At 40.3% G+C, this 16,253-nt stretch overlaps 1 pseudogene; it reads right to left on the bottom strand.

Annotated features, from left to right (window-relative positions):
- On the bottom strand, nt 10,299-11,895 carry Gm18493 (predicted gene, 18493; annotated as a pseudogene).

Below are 16,253 nucleotides of genomic sequence, written 5' to 3'. Positions count from 1 at the left end.
CTAATATAACTTGTCTTGGACAAATTGTTTTTATTACAGTAGTGGTAAACTAACATACAGAATTTGATATAGATGTTTAATTTGTGGCTGAGCACTTCATAGGTACATATTGTCTGTACTTTGTTTTTATTGTCAGTTCCTGCATTGACCATCATCCACTGCACAAAAGAAGTTCTCTGAGGATACATGAAAGCCACACTAACAGTGGGTATAGAGAAACTTAGAGGGCAATTTGAAGTTATATACATTTAGAAAAGTAATAGTAGTTATGTTCACTTTAAGGCCTAACCATAGGTTCCTGGTCATATTTATACTATAATGCACTATATGCATTATATATATGGTAATATATATATGTAGTGCATATATTTCTTGTAATAGAGTGGGACTTAACTCTAGTCAAAAACCTGTGGATTACACCTGTGGTGGTTTGAATATACTTGGCCCAGGGAGTGTCCTATATGCTGCCATGCTTCCTGCTATGATGATAATGGACTGATCTTCTGAACTTGTAAACAAGCCACAATTAATTGTTGTCCTTTATAAGAATTGCTGTGGTCATGGTGTCTTTTCATAGCAATGAAACCCTAACTAAGACAGCAGTAGGTAACAGGAGTGGAGTATTGCTGTGATACACCTGGGCTTGCTTTTGTTTGAAAGAATGTGGATTTGGGGACTTGATTTGGAAAAGAGAGGAATGGTTTAATGAGCTATGCTAGTAGGAATATGCAAGACTTTGTAGTAGACAATGGTTTGAACTGTTGAGACCTGGCCCAAGAGGTTTCAGTGAAGAAAAATTTCAGTATGTGGTGAAGAGACTGTTTTAGGGGTATTTTGATGTAGAATGTGGTTGCTTTTTGCGAGTGTCTGAAGAGTCTGCCTGAGGCTAAGGTGAAGAGATTTAGATTTATTGCTTTGACAAAGAAAGTCCCAAAACAGCCTGGTATAAGTTCTGTTGTGTGGTTACTAAAGTTCCCTCTTATGAAAAGCATTTTAATCAAAAGGAGCAACCTGAGTAAGGAAAAATATACAATGTATAGTTCAAGTAATAAAGGGGCATCAGGAAGTGAAATGGAGCTGAATCCTATGTTCAAGGAGATAAACAGATTAAGGGAGTGATCACTTTGGGGCAAGATCCTACCCAACTAAGCAAGCATGGTAGTATACACCTTTAATCCTAGGATAGAAAGCTAAACAGATCTCTGAGTTCAAGGCCAGCCCTAGACAGAGCAAGTTCTAGGTGAAGAAATGCTTAAGTCTAGGAGTGGTGGTATACACCTTTAACCCCATCATTCAGGAGACAGCCATGAAGATCTTTGAGTTTAAGGTCAAGCTACACAGGAAGTTCTGGAACAGCCACGCTTAGGCAGTGAAGGAGTTGAAAAACATCTGGTAATGGAATGGGGAGAGGAGTGTTGTTTCAGACCCAAAGCAGCAGAACTCAACAGCGTTGGCCATGTGGCTCTGGGGTTAGAATAAAAGGGACTACTGGGACAATTGATGCTGGTTAGCTGGAGCTAAGATATTAGAGGTGATTAAGAAGAGACCAGTGTTATTAGGGTGAGGTCTTCTGGGAAGTGTTTCCTGAGATCACAAAGAAGCTGTATTCTAGAGATAGCCAAGGTTGTACCTTATGATGCAGTTGGACTTGGTAATGTGTAAGAATAACCTAGGTGGTTTGAAGGTATGAAGAGATCATGGAAAACAGCTGAGTCTTGGCACTGTAAGAGGCTAAGGAATGTCAACGAGGAAGGTGCAGCCTTAGTTGCAGTTGATGGCCTAGGACTGAAGGGGTCATACAAAGAAGTTGAGGCTTGGCACCAGGAAGAGAGCCTATGAGAGGCTATTATTGATGAAGCCTGGTTGAAGCAGAAGACTCTAGTGAACTAGAGATGCCAGTACTATGGGATGATCATCAAGAATAATACCAGCAGTGGAGTGGAGTCAACCAGAGCCTAGAATGCTATAAACATAAGAACTATAGAAGTGAGACAATCCATTTGGAGGAGCCCAGATCATTTGTGGATCCATGACATTGAGATAAAAGTTGAAGTTGACTTGGAGACCCCAACATATTAAGATGATAGAACCTTGGGATATCTGCTGAGGAAAGCTGCTAACAGGGAGTGGAACCAGCCTAAGAGAAAGAAGCTTGTTGAAGTCAACACAGATGAAAAAGGAATTGGAGATCTGAAGACTGATTTACCATCAGACATGGAGTTGCAGAGTTTCCTGTCTAGCTGGTTTCCTGTCTTGCTTTGAAGATTACAATTGAGTGATTGGATAAATCTCAGAAAAGACTTTGAACTTTGGACTTTTAACATTATTGAGACTGCTATGGACTATGGGGACTTTGGAAGTCAGGCTACATTTAATTTTAATTATGCTATGTCTAGGTATGGCCCCTGTAGACTCTTGTATTTGAACAAGCCTTTTGGGGCCAGGGAATGAAATGTGATAGAATATGCTTGGCTCAGAGAATCAAGTATTGTGGGTGTGGGCTTTAAGACTCTCATCCTAGCTGCCTGAAAGCCTTTGGAACAAGAGATAGAACTCTTAGTTCCTCCAGCACCATGGCTGCCTAGATGCTGTCATGGTGCCCTCCACAATGATAATGGACTGAACCTGTAAGCAAGCCTCAATTAAATATTGTCCTTTATAAGAGTTGCAGTGTTCATGGTGTCTCTTCACAACAATGAAACCCTAACTAAAACACCATAACATTTATGACAATATTGCATCCTTGAGTATACCTTGATGTACTGGCCATTACCATAGTTCATGGGGCCCACAAATGGATAAGACTGTTGATAGCTTTCCTCCTCTCAGGATCCTAAAATAGCCCCTTCTGTTACTATGAATGTTTTCCAGCAGGGAGAAAACTTCCTTGTCAGTACCAATTTGATTTCTCCATTTTGGCATGTATAGGGTTTACCATAAAGTTACTATAGGAAATGTAGAGTGGCAATCAATAGTTGTTTTTGTTTGGATAGTTGCCAAGACACCACTGACCAACTTGAGGGCAGATATCCCACACCAGTCATCTGGCCTCTTATTTGGAAATATATAACTTCTGGGGAGAACATAATTCCCTCTGTAGGGTAATACTTATTAAGCTCTATTATGTGAATATTTAGGAAGACACTTCTCATTTTTATTGATATTTTGTAGCACAGCATATTGTAGACTTAAAAGAACAAGTGAAACTTTTCAAAGATAAAATGATTTATATTTAGAAAACAAATCAAATATAATGGTGCTGCCTTTCCTATGAAGATATACTTTACCTGGCAACCAGGTCAAAAGAAGAACATGGAATTGGAGAACTCGTGAAGAACTTAAGTGAGTGATGAACACAGATTGTTTAAAACAATAGGATAAGTACATCAACCAAGAAGCCATTGCTGAAACCCCTTGAACTTTTTCATACAAAGCACTAAGGGGACTCTGTAGAAATGGGATAAAACCAATATGGGCTCACAGGTAACCAGTGTTAATAATAATACTGGTTATTATTATTAGAAATAATAATAGGGCTACAAACTTCTTATTTCTTATGTTATATGTGCATAAAAACACAAGAATTATGGAGTGTTTCCTTGGTATCTACCAACATTGTCATTATCTGACTAGTTATTTTACTCTTAATCACCATAGCACTATTCTTTTGGTCAAGAAAATATTTGTCATATTTCTTTTCAGTCGATATGTTCTTTTTCTTTTCTTTTTTTTTTTTTTGTTTTTTGTTTTGTTTTGTTTTTGTTTTTGTTTTTCGAGACAGGGTTTCTCTGTATAGCCCTGGCTGTCCTGGAACTCACTTTGTAGGCCAGGCTGGCCTCAAATTCAGAAATCCACCTTCCTCTGCCTCCAGAGTGCTGGGACTAAAGGCGTGCACCGCCACGTTCGGCTATGTTCTTTTTCTTGCTGCTATCACAAAATACTTGACAAAGGCAAATTAAGTAAGGGTGGGTTTATTTTTTCTTATGTTCCCAGGGGTTATAGTTCATCCTGGTGAGGAAGGCATGGTGGGCAGAGCCTGGAAGGAGCTGGCCATGTTATATCACAATCAGGAAACAGAGATTAATGCTAATGCTCAGCTCACATTTTTGCTTTGTATGTAGTCCAGAAAACGCTGATGCTGAGGTTTGGTCTGTTGCAATATATTGTAATGCTAAGTGAAGGCCCGCAAGGACTGGTTGTCCCAGAGATGAGAGAGTCTTCAGGTAGACATAAGTGACACTATGTGACCTTTCTCCCATGTTATTTCTGGTAGGTGAATAAAGATGCTGACAGTCAATGGCTGGGCAGAAGAGCCATAGGCAGGGTTTAGAGTTCCTGGGCTTTGATTGGGAGAAAAACTATGCAGGAAAGAAGAAGGAATAGAGGAGGAAGCCATCTTGTCTTAGATGAGTCATGGAATCATGGCCATGTGATTTGACTAATTGGAGTTAAGAGCAGCTCAGAGGAAACATGGCAAATTAAGTAATGGGATTATTGGCTGGGAAATAGACATAATAGTATACAGGATAGATATCTACCCAGCTCTTATGCCGATTATGCTTTTTGTAAATATAAAGTTTGGATGTATCTTTTATCCAGGAACTAAAGGGTCAAAGTCAGAGTAGAAATCCCAGACAGTGATTAAATCAAACTACCACAGAGTCACGATCATATTCAGAGTTAATATTCCCTCCTCACTTAAACTTCTCTGTAAATATACTCATAGATAGGTTCTGAGGTGTGTCTCCAAGAAATTTATTTATTTATATTTTATGCGTGATGGTGTTTTTTTCTGTATATATGTATATGTGCTTGGTGCCAAGGGTTAGAAGAAGATATTGGATCCCCCTGGAATTGGAGTTATATGTGAACTTTTATGCAGGTGTTAGGAATCAAAGCTGGGTCTTCTGTAAGAGCAGCAAGTGCTTTTAACTACTGAGCCATCCCTTCTGCCCATCAGAAGGGGTTCTAAAACCAGTCAAGAAGACAGGAAAGACAAGTCATCACATTTGGCTCATAGGACAGCTGTGAAGACTCAATAAGAAAGTGTGCAAAATTATCTATGCCTCACTGTGTAAAAAGTTCAAAATTAAAGACTTTATTGGTAGGAAGACGCTGATGTGATCTTAGCATTATGCGTACTTATCAAAACACGTCTAGAAAGTTGGTATCTAGCAGCAAACCAATTTCTACATTTTTATTCTCCAATTCTGATGAATGCCCAAAGTTTGACTTTGAAACTTGTGATAAAGACTGCTAAACTCTTGAACTTTGAAACTTTTGCTAAAAGTGATTTTTCAGAACAAATCAACAACTTCCAGTAAGTCAAAAATTGATAAATGGATTTGTGTTGAGGCTTAATGGCTATCTCAGTATGAGGTAGACTAACACGTTTCCAGTTTGAAGAGAGCTAAATGAGTTCTAGCAATGTAAGGAGGAACACATCTTCCTTCCAAGAAACCTTTGCAGAATCAGCAATTTTTCTCTGGTAAATTTTTTTTTCTGAAGGCAATAAGTGAACCAAACATAAACTACTCATCCTTAGGGGGCAAATGATGAAGATAAACATCCAAAGCATTCAATGGTTGTTCTGGTTTCAATATGAACTTCTGGAGAGGTCCAAACAACACCAAGTTGACCCGTCGTTATTCTGTCATACGATTCATCAGATAAAAGATTATTCTTTGGGATATTCTGCAGTGTTACAAACCCTTCTGTAATTCCAAGGAGGCCAAGCTAGAAGAAAGTAGAGGAAATCTAAATATAGAGAAGGTACTCTCAGTCTCCTATGCTTTGTTGACTACAGAGCATCAGTAAGAATATATTTGTATTAGAGATTTTTTCAATATGAAATAAAAGGAAAATAACTTTAGAAACTGAGAAATACCAATTACCTTTAAAGCAATATTAAGAACATAAATCAGATGCCATAAAATCTTGTTACAAAGGATTATATATATATATGGGGACATTTGGATTCTCAACTACCCTGCACTAAGCATTTCAAATATGCACTAAAGGTTATCAAAATTGACACAAAAGTCATAAATGCAGTAAGATTAGACACCAAATTAGAAACAAAACATGTCCTTTAATTATCAGAATTAAAGGAGGAAGGTCAAATGGGCAAAAATAATGTATTTGTATGTTTATATTTGGATGCAGTGTGTGTGTGTGTGTGTGTGTGAGATGCTTGGCTGTGTGTTCCATTTATTTAGAAAAAATGTGCATATTCACAAAGAAATTTATAAGAAGAATTTTGTCTCATATATGTATGATCTCTTAGACATTCCAGAATTTTCAAGATGGAGATCAGTACAGGCCTTACTGCACACGGGAGGCCTGAAAGACAGAAAGCAATGGTGTGGGATCCAGACCTGAAAGACAGAATGCTGTAGATTCTAGGCTGTTCCTGAGAAACAAGGAATTGGCAGTGTAAGTCCCGAAACTGACTAATCTTGGCTCAATCAGACAGTATAGGTTGCATCCTGTTCTCTGCCTTCTTGCTTTATTAAGCATTCAACAGATGGCATGGTGGGCACTCATCCTGAAGAGGGGACCTATGCTTTATGCAGTCTGAGATGCAAATACTATCCTTTTCCTGGTATACCCTCAAGGATGATTCAAAATGATAATTAGCCAGCTATCTGGGCACTCTATGCTCCAATTGAGTTAATGCATCTGTCTTAGTTAGGGTTTTACTGCTGTGAACAGACACCATGACCAAGGCAAGTCTTATAAAAAATAACATTTAATTGGGGCTGGCTTACAGGTTCAGAGGTTCAGTTCATTATCATCAAGGTGGGAGCATGGTACTATCCAGGCAGGCATGGCACAGGAGGAGCAGAGAGTTCTATGTCTTCATGCAAAGGCTGCTAGTGGAAGACTGACATCCAGGCAACTAGGGTGAGGATCTTATACCCACATCCACAGTGACAAACCCATTCTAACCAGGTCAAGCCTATTCCAACAAGGCCACACCTTCAGATGGTGCCTGTACTGGCTAGTTTTGTGTCAACTTGACACAACTGGAGTTATCACAGAGAAAGGAGCTTCAGTTGAGGAAATGCCTCCATGAGATCCAACTGTAAGGCATTTTCTCAACTAGTGATCAAGGGGGAAAGGCCCCTTGTGGGTGGGACCATTTCTGGGCTGGTAGTCTTGGTTCTATAAGAAAGCAGGCTGAGCAAGCCAGGGGAGGCAAGCCAGTAAAGAACATCCCTCCATGGCCTCTGCATCAGCTCCTGCTTCCTGACCTGCATGAGTTCCAGTCCTGACTTCCTTGGTGATGAACAGCAGTATGGAAGTGTAAGCCGAATAAACCCTTTCCTCCCCAACTTGCTTCTTGGTCATGATGTTTGTGCAGGAATAGAAACCCTGACTAAGACAAATTGGTACCAGCGGACTGGGGTATTCCTATGACAACCTGACCATGTTTTGGGGAGGACTGTGGAAGGACTTTGGAACTTTGGGCTTGAAGATCCATCCGTTGTTAAGAGCTCTGTCGGATGTTGTGTAGGAGCTTGGAAGATAACGTTGAGATCACTGCAGAAGATGGAGGTCTGGTTTGTGAAATTTCAGAGGGAAAATTTAAGACTCTTTTCAGGGCCATTGCTGTTTTGATTGTGAAGATTCTGTGTAGTTCTGGTTAGCTGGGGCTGAAGAATCAGATGTGATTAACAAGATACCAGAACTACCAAAGCAAAAACTTTGCATTACTGGGACTATTGATGCTGGTTAGCTGGAGCTAAGAAATTAGCAGTGATTAAGAAGAGACCAGCATCATTAAGGTGACATCTTCTGGGAAATGTTTTCTGAAAGCACAAAGAGGCTGTGTTCCAGAGACAGCCAAGGTTGTACTCCTGCTGCAGCGGCACTTGGTAATATGTAAGGGTCACCCAGGTGGTACTGGTTTTGAAGGCATGAAGGGGTCATGCAAAGCAGCTGAGGCTCGGCACTGTGAGAGGTCATGGAAGGCCATTGGTGAAGGTGCAGCCTCAGTTGCAATTGACGGCCCAGGACTGAAGGGGTCATGCAGTGTTTTGGAGATGCCAGTACCATGAGATGACCACCAAGAGCAGCAGGAGTGGAGTACAGGCATCTGGAGCCTAGAGGATGACGCATGTGCTACAAAGGGCCTGGCTGGAGAAGTGACCCAAGCCCTTGGAGGAGCCCAGAAGATCGTGAGTTGGATCCCAGACATTGGACGGTTGGAGATTGACTTTTGCTTTTGATTGTGACTGTACCCTGATATTTTCCCTCTTGAAGGAAGAAACTGTTTTAGTGGAGCCCACAGTTAAGAGACTTAATTGTAAAAAGACTTTGAATTTTAAAAGAGATGGATATTTTAAAGAGATTGAAATTTTAAGAATATGTAAAGACTGTGGGACTTTTAAAGTTATTTAGATCTTGGGGATGAATAAGAATGTAAGGTTGAGGCTTACTAGTGATGTGTTTGTGTGTCAAGTTGACAAGGGGTCAATTGTACTGGCTAGTTTTGTGTCAACTTGACACAACTGGAGTTATCACAGAGAAAGGAGCTTCAGTTGAGGAAATGCCTCCATGAGATCCAGCTGTAAGGCATTTTCTCAATTAGTGATCAAGGGGGAAAGGCCCCTTGTGGGTGGGACCATCTCTGGGCTGGTAGTCTTGGTTCTATAAGAAAGCAGGCTGAGCAAGCCAGGGGAGGCAAGCCAGTAAAGAACATCCCTCCATGGCCTCTGCATCAGCTCCTGCTTCCTGACCTGCATGAGTTCCAGTCCTGACTTCCTTGGTGGTGAGCAGCAGTATGGAAGTGTAAGCCGAATAAACCCTTTCCTCCCCAACTTGCTTCTTGGTCATGATGTTTGTGCAGGAATAGAAACTCTGACTAAGACAGTGCCACTCCCTGGTCCAAGGATATATAAACCATCACAGCATCTAATGTGCTGCCTGTAGTTTTGTATGCACTGTTTTGTGTTCCCAGCAAGTCATACCCACATACCCGCACACCGCAGGAGCTATCTCAGTTAGCTAATAGAAAACACACACAAGGAGAGGGGAAGGGGAAGAGGGAGAGACCAGTTATTCTTAAAATGCCTTTGCTAACTCAATGACTGAGCACTCCTAAATTTCTACGCACCCCCCCCCACCCCCCACTGCAGGCCTAGTTGGGGAAGTGGCCAGCATCCACTTACCTGAGAACACACACTGCTGGCTGACTTAATCTCCTTTGTTATTGCATCCTTTCCCAGTCTTCTAGCTTCTCTCTGTGTCCTACCTAAGCAGCTCTCAGTGTCCCGCCCCGTGCTCAGCCATTGGATACTGGTAACTTTATTGATAGATCAAAAACCAATTAAGAACAAGTATCTTCAGCTTCAGTAAACACAAATTCCCCATTAAATCCAAGCATCAGAACCACCCTCTACAAATGTTACCAAAATAAACAAACAAATAAATGACTGAATACTTTAGCTTCATATTCACTTATTTGAAATAATTGATCCCAAGATCCACAAAACTTCAAGTGCTGTGACACATACATTTTGTGGGTCCTTTAGTTTTCTTATCTAATTCATCCTTTTTTTTGTGTGTGTGTGTGTGTGTGTGTGTGTGTATACACACATGTGATGAGTGTATGGACATGTGTGTGTGTGTCTGTGTGTGTGTGTGTGTGTGTGTGTGTGTACATTTGAGTGTGTGAGCTTACAGAGGGAAGTGGATAGTCAGCAGGCAACAAAGTCTCTTAAATTCTTTAATATATTTCATTTGAATATTATTTTACATCAAACAAACTTTAAGTTTACATTCAACTTGTGTTTAATTACTTGCTTTAGGCTTAATCTTTACAACATATATAGAGTACTAGATAACGAGAGATATAAATTGGTCTTTCCCTCTAAGTTTGGCCCTGTAAATGAATTACATTTTTACTTATCATGACTATAAACATAATTAAATACATTAAAGTATTTGAACATTTATAAGTCGACTGGAGATTAACTTGCATGTCTTAATTCTCTTTAGAAGTTTACAATAAATTAGTACAATTTATAGAATTTGAATTTTCTAATTAGATTATAAATTTATCCCTGTTGAATTTGAGCCTTAAACTTTATTATAAATATAATCCACAGAGACATTGGGAGCCTTGTTTTTCCTTAACTTTTTAAACAATTGTTTCATTTTGTAAGACAAAGAGGAAAATGTGAATGATTCTACTCAGTCATAAAAATGTGAATGATCACACATAACACAATGGCTGACTTCTTATGAGCCATACATGTTCAACTTAAAATGTATAACCAGTACTATGTTTAACTGTCAAGAGGAAGCAAATCAAAAGCCATTAAACAGCTAATAAGTCAGGTGGAAGGCAATATGTAGACTTTGCCCTTATCAACCCTTTCTGTGTGATATTGAAATAGACCTTCATGTGATGCATTGCACACAGAAGCATTGATCAAAGTCAGGTTTGACATGATACACAATTTTGTTGATGGTTTGAGACATGTCATTGTTTGGCATGGGCTTTCTACTGAGGAGAAACAATTAGATTATTAAGGAGATCAGAATGATATTTGGAGTTTATCTCCAAAAAGAAGTAGTATCCATCAAATAAGTTTAGCTACAACTGCTCTCTGTTGAGCCTACTCCTCTCTGGAGTAGAGAGGAGTAGGAACTTTTATGTTTCTTGGTGTTTACATGCTTTGCTGTGGAGACAGGCTTTCACCCAATCAAATGTCAGGAGTCATCATCCACTGAGAATCCCAAGCACACACTTCAAAGGACTTTTAGCTTCATCATCAGAAACAACATGAGCTACTGTACTATCAAACTCAGCACATTCTTTAACCTTAAGAACTATCTCATGTTTGCTAAGTATTTTCTGTTGTTCTGAAGAAAGAGCCCACTGCTTATAAGCTGTAGCAGCCCATTCTTTCACTGCCCACCATTTATGATAGAGCACTGGAGAACTGAGAATAATTTATTCTTCTCTGGTAGTAGTAATAATAATAATAATGATAACAATAATAAACAGCATTCCTGGAGACACTGTAAGACATTGTACGACACTGTAGGACATTAACTATATTCATGTGACCATTCTTGGCCAAACCATAGAGTGTTGTGCAATTCTGATAGCCACTTGTATTCAACAAAGTATTATGCTAGAGCAGCAATTTCACTACCTTCAAGATTCTGTGGCTACAAGTGTTATGAAATAGTGTCCATCCAGCATGGTCTATAACATTTGTGTTGTTTCCATTTTGCAAGTATAACAGACAGTATACTACCCTTAATATAAACATTATGAATTAAAGTCTTTCCTCTGTGATTTCTTATTCAGGGTGCAATACTGTGTGACAGCTTGACTGTGGAGAGGCTTGACACCATTTTGCTGTGAATTGAATAACTCAGCAGAGGTAAGGGTGTGCCTGGTGATAGGCTAACACACATTACTGTTTCTGTTGACTATATCATAAACTTGAAATTATCCTGAAGGCAGTGAAGAACAATCAACCAATAGTTTATTTTTCACAAGCACTAATTACTTAATGAAATCTCTGATGTTCTTGGCATGCTGCTCTCATATCTGTTAGAGGTAGGACAGGTGGGGGGCGGTTGAGGATCTGCTGCAATCTTCATAATTTCCATTATGTCCTAGTGAATTAAGCCCTCTTACACAGACCTTCCTTTCAGGAGTTATTGTCACTGTTGCTCAGTGTCAGGAAATGTTATATGCACAGCCAATAGTAAAGATACTTTAGCAGTCAAGCTTTTAGAACATTCAGATTCTGCAACCGAGCCACTTGCTAGTAAGTCTATTTTACCATGGACACTCACAACAGACCATTGGCTACAGAAGGACATAAGCCATTTTTTTAATTCTTCTTTACAATCATATTTACTGGAGGAGGCTTGTTTTCTATCAAGACCCTTGATGGCCATTTTCTTAGGTACCACAAGATGCTCCACTGGTGTCCAGATCCTTTTATACTTTTATAAAATATATATGACTCAATTTATTTCAAATAACTAAAGCTTAACAAAGTTAGCACATGTGCATATGGTTAAATATACATCTTTAAGTCAGTTTCTGTTAAAATATATATATAAGCATTAGTCATCAAACATATTTTGTTTATAAGTGCTATTTTCTATAAACAAGGTTTATGGTTTTGTCCTCTATTACTATTTTTGCTCCTAGGATTAAGGTCACCACACAAAATCTATCTTTTTCCAAAATAGCTAGGAGGTCTGGTCTTTCCTTGGTCTAGGGACAATAAAACCATCTGAAGGCATGGGGTTGGCTCTTTAGTCCATTAAAAAAATATCCATTTTCCTACATTAAAGTTGAATCCAAGTTACATATATGGTATGCTGTATCAAATTAAAATTATCTATAAAACTTTATTACAACTTTAAAGATACCTTTACCTGGTAGAGATTTTATAGATTATTAACATCATCATCATCATCAACAACACACCCTAATGGACCTTACAAATCCTGAAAGAAAGTTTATATATCAACAAAAACTTCAAAGACAGTAAACAAAACTAAGAAAAAGATGGGGTGGTGTTTACAGAGTTAAACATTATATTTAGTCATTAGAACCCTTTTTTCAGAATAGTATACATCTTAACAGTTCTCAAACATTTGTGTCTATTTCTGGATGTCCTGTTAAACTTTTCACTGTCACCAAGTAAGGTCTGACCCAGGACAAAGGCTTTGTCAGAAAATTTTAAACAGCCATTCTTTCTTTGATCTGGTATAGGTAGGCAAAATCTCATCTCCAGAATCAGCTTTTCAGTAGAGTAGACAGCAAGTAATAATATTTCAGTATTTTGCATACTCAGTAGACGTTTGACTCTCTTGTAAGGGTGACTCTAGTTATCAGAGGAAAGGATAAGAGTGGGAGGTAGAGATAAGATTTTTGTATCATTTGCTTGTGTGGTCTCCAAAACTATCACAGTATATCAGAAAGTGAAAATTAGGTATACCATTTTAAGCCATTGAGCCTACAATCAAGCCATTTGCAGTAAGACAGCATAACTTAATGAAATCTCTGACTCCTAGGAGGAAGATCAGAGAAGGTAGGAGCGAGGAATTGGAAAAAGCAGTCCTGTACACAGGGGCAGAGAAGTAAGTTTCTCAAGATTCTCAATCCAAGGGCACAATCCAAAAGAAAAGATTTGTTAGAGAGGTGGTCAGGATTTTGTGGACAGGAGATCTTTTTCTACAGGATTGGGTGCCCAGGAGGTGCCTGACACACTTGTGTGACTTTTGCAACAGGTCCCTGAGAGATAGAGAGAATTAAACAACAAGGGAACTAATGAGAAATAAAGCACACAGCTCTGAGAAGACACCCAGGTAGGCTAGGAGAGACAAAGGAGCAAAGTAAGTGGAAGAAAGCAGCAGAGATATGATCTTAGGTAGATGGCAGAATCCAGCATAAGTCAGTGATGTGCAACTAGCATAGTCAAATTTGCAGTTTGGTTAGGAGTACAGGGTCCTTTTGAAAGAGCCCAGTGTCACCTTCCACCCTTTGGCATGGAATGTAAGCAGGGGCACAGTGAGATCATCAAAGTGGATCACTTTATAGTCATAAAGGAAGGTGGCAGAAATACAAGCAGACTTTATATGGGAGTCGAGAAGTGGGGGAGCCAGATACAGGCTGTTCAGATTAACCAGAACCTAGATGCCCTTGCCAGAGGTAGTTGACCGATTCAACAGATTAAGGATGGGTCATGCTGAATGGAAGTCCACCTTTTCGACTCTGTTTACTCAGTAGGAATCCTTCCATTTATCTGGCCAAGGTCCTTCTGGTTAGGACATTGTCACCAACAGTGCCATTTTGGGAGGCTGCTTTGGGCCCAGCATGAACTTATGGTGGCCATTCTTATTCAAGCCACTGCATTTGCCATTTAACCATCAGGCAGACAGACACAACACCAACTACACCAAGTATGGCAGCTACACTTTCTCTTGTCTTTCTAAAACAGTAATGTGCTGACCCCACCAAAAGCTATCTTAATTATAACACCTGCAGGGAAACCTCAGGATTCTGCTTCTAGCAAATGTATCTGATTCTAAGATTATAATATTTAAAAAACAAAGATATTCTGATTCTGTTTGGAAAAGAATAGATTTAAGGCAATAATTCATAACAAAACATTTTTATTTGTTCTTTTTTCTTATTGTTTAAGTTCATTTATTTGTTGTTGTTATGAGTTTTTGCGCTCTCTCTCTCTCTCTCTCTCTCTCTCTCTCTCTCTCTCTCTCTTGTGTCTTTGGGAGGGGGCAGGATCTGATATAGCACAGCTTGCTTCAAACTTACTGTATAAGGAAAGTTGAACTTAAACTGCTAATCCTACTTCTGTTACCTCTTACATGCAAGGATTATGGGCATGATATTATACAGACTGTTTTATTCTATTAAAATATTGAATACAGGCCTCTGCAGGGCAAAGGTGGTCTGTGGAAAAACAGAAGCCCACCTGCTACCACACCACATGGCTCAGACAAAGGAGGTCAAAAAGAGGCCTGCCATCCATGGGGCTTGCCCATAGCAGGAGCAACTAGAATACACAGATATATAGTAGACAAGTGGGAGAGAAAGAGAAGCAGAGCAGTGTGATCATTATGAATAGAGATGGAACCGAAGATGTGAGGATGGAGAGGAATAGACTGTTGTGTGTAGCCAGCCCTGTAACTGGAGGACCTGGTGAATTCCTAGCCTGTGATGCTGCTAAGGGGCATGTCTGGGTCATGCAACAGCATGGGAGTGGGGCCGATGTTCATGGTTCATTCATATTACATTTGGAGACGTTAACGATGTCCCTGGTCTGGGTAACTTTTGGGAGTTTTGTAGTTGTCTAAGGGGTATAGAGAACTAGCTCTTCCCTCTGCTGGCTGTGGCACTCTGGGGACATGGCTCAATCTCACACCAATGGCAACACTCAGGAAATCTGGCTCTGTACTTAGCACAGGCAGTACAGTGGAGCTAGCTCTGGTTGTGGGGAGCGGGGAAGGGCGGTCTTCAGGTGAACTGGCTTCAAGGGTAAGAGCAAGGAAGAGCTGGCCCCACCACTTGTCTGGAGTGAGGTGTTGCCCTACCCTCCTTCCCCCTTGCCATCTGCAGTAGTTAGGAGAGTTGGCCATGAGGTCATGAGAGTAGGAGAGCTGGTCCTGCCCTTCACCAGCAGGACGGCTGGAGAACGAAATCTCTGCACCTTGTCTGGGCATCACAGTGGAGTTGTCCCTGATGATAAAGGCGTGGGTAAGCCAGCTTTTAGGGTGTGAGAGCAGAAGAACTGTCCCAGCCCTTCCTGGGATGCTGTGTTGGGAGAAGGGCCCCACACCTTATCATTAAGCAGTACTGTGGAGCTGGGTTTGGTGGAATGGGTGTGGATGAGCCTGCCTTGAGATCATGAGAATGAGAGAGCTGACTCTGCCTCCTGCTAGTGGTGGCACTGGGTAGGCTAGCATGGGCAGTGCTGTAGAACTCATTCCAATGGTGACCATCTAAGTTATCACCTAGGCCCAGGTCCAGGGCTTTGAGTTGGCCCATCCCAAAATCCACATCATGTGTGAGCTGTTAGAATTCATGAAAGGGACAGTTCTTATTCAAAGCTGAAGGATCTGCATGACATAGGGTAACGATAGGATAACCAGGAGAAGTCCTGGTGAGGATTCAATATTGATGTGGCAGAAGCCAGAGACTAATCAAATAGACCAATGACACATTCCAGAGAAGTGACTTCAAGTGCAGAGTACCACCAGCCACTGTGTCCCACATGAAGGGCCAGTCCTAAAACGCAATGAAAATGACTACACACTTTCCTTTCCACTCAACCTTGTGAAAGTTTGTTCTGAGATTGGTCCTAGTAGAAGACCAAGGAGCAAAGTCATTGATGAGTTTGCTACCCATGAAGAAGCATTGGCAGCTATGTCAAAGAACAGGGCCACCAGGGAACTCTTTCTTAATAAGTGCTAACAAGATAAGCAATAGATTTTACTAATTGTCTTACTCACTATTCTATTACTGTGAAGAGATAACATGACCATGATAACTCTTATAAAGGAAAACATTTAATTGCGGCTTGCTTATAGTTTCAAAGGTTTAGTCCATTGTCATCATGGCAGAAATCATGACAGCATACAGGCTGACATGATGCTGGAGCAGTAGCTAAGAGTTCTTCATCTAGAGCCATAGGCAGCAGGAAGAAAGAACAGCTGGGCCTGTCTTAGACTAGTGGTACACTTTC

This window comes from Mus musculus, chromosome 3 (assembly GCF_000001635.26).
Source record: "Mus musculus strain C57BL/6J chromosome 3, GRCm38.p6 C57BL/6J".
Taxonomy (NCBI): Eukaryota; Metazoa; Chordata; class Mammalia; order Rodentia; family Muridae; genus Mus; species Mus musculus.
The sequence above is the reverse complement of the archived record's forward strand: the minus strand, read 5'-3'. Positions and strand labels throughout refer to the sequence as shown.